The sequence below is a fragment of the Lygodium microphyllum genome, chromosome 18 (assembly GCF_053477565.2).
Source record: "Lygodium microphyllum isolate KBCC chromosome 18, Lygodium_microphyllum_v1.1.10, whole genome shotgun sequence".
Lineage (NCBI taxonomy): Eukaryota > Viridiplantae > Streptophyta > Polypodiopsida > Schizaeales > Lygodiaceae > Lygodium > Lygodium microphyllum.
Window position 1 is genome coordinate 100,914,625 of NC_141152.1, and position 1,821 is coordinate 100,916,445.

Consider the following 1,821-nt stretch of genomic DNA (forward strand, 5'->3'; position numbering starts at 1 on the left):
TAGAGAGTAGTAGAGACAGATACGGACTCGACATGAGCAAAGAGTCAAAGATACAGTAGATGCAATAGGTGTTGCCACTCTTACTAGTGGTGAGGTACATGCAGTTACTCATGATGATGTAGTTGAGCATGTACTCATGTCATCTTGTTTTCCTACAGCTTACTTGCTCAGTGATCAGGCCTATGCATTTGATTGGCTTTTGGACTCTATGGCATCTCGTCATGTCACCCCTCATAGAGCATGGTTCTCTTCTTACATGAAGATTGACGGATGTATTGATTTGGACCTTGAGCAGTCTTATGCTATTGCTGGTACATGGGATATACACCTAGCTTTTCCTAATGGGACTTCTCTTATACTCAGGGATGTTTTACATGTTCCCATGCTCTATAAAAGCTTGATTTCTGCCTGTCAGTTGCATAACGTAGGATATACTATTTCTCTTCAGGATAGGTCATGGAAGATTTGTCATGGTTGCTTGGTTTTGTGGCTAGAGGCTCTAGAGATGGTTCTCATTACCCAGTGCATGTATCTTATGTGTGGGAGATTCTATGGTTGTAGTTATCTGGATACCATATGCATTGTTATAGCATTATCACCTAGGCCATATGCACCACAAAGAGATGGAGATCTTGTCTTGTTCAAATTCATTGTTGCCTCCTATATCACATGGAGATCTTAATGCTTGCCTTGATTGTACTCTTGGTCCTTGCAGAGCCCCCTTGGGTTATGGCAATCGTATGAGGCATGGTCCTCTAGATGTTGTCCATTGTGCAGTATATGGATCTATGTCTTCCCAGTCACTTGGTGGAGCGTCGTACTTTGTGACCTTTGTTGATCTTGCTACCCATCGTATTTGGGTTTTTTCCTTGGTGTAGATTGAGGATGCTGCAGTTATGCTTGAAAAGTTTATGGATTCTACTGGTAGTAGGCCTAGGTGCTTGCAGATGGATTATGAGAGTCATGCTCTCTCTCCCAGCTTTCAAACCTCTTGTCAACAATATGGCATTGATTTCTTGTCCATATGACATTATGGGATTTCTCATGGCATGTGCTTGACCTTACATGCGAATGTTGCTTCTATGTTTACCACAGCTAGGTTGTCTTATGGCTTTTCGGCTGAGGCCCTTATGACGATAGTCTATTTGGTTAAAGGACGTCGTGCTTGACCTTGGATGGTATTATATCCCATGAGGCATGGAGTGGCATGAAACCCTCCTATGATTACTTGAGGATATTTGGCTACCAGGCATCTATACATATGCCATATGAGCCTATGTCACATAGATGTATCCTCCTTGGTTATGGAGATGGTGACTTTAAGGCCTACAAATTATGGGATTTGGATGCCCAGAAAGTCATATGCAACCATCATGCTGTTTTCTATGAGACGCAGACACCTCTCAAGCCTCTTAGTGAGCATTCAGTATGCTGTATGGCTAATTTTACAGTAGCTATAGTGCCATTACAGCAAGCTATTTATGTTGAAAATGAGGCATTTATTAGCCCAGATGACATAGCTATGCATAGCAGTCAGGGTCAAGATATTGGTGGTTAGTTGCTAGACCCCTTACAAGCTCATGAGAGCCATTTTCTTGTAGTTTTGTAGGATGGAAACCCAGCCATATGTCAGTCTTCCCCTTTGCAAAGGCCACATGTATTCTTGAGACCCTGTTGGATGAGTGTCTCGGATGTTGGCTCTCTTTCAATGATTGACTTTGGAGAGTTTGATTGCTCTCCGCTTTCTTATATGAGCTACGGTGATGCTATGAATGACTCTGATTCTTTACACATGTGCATTGATGAGCTGTGCTTGCTTCA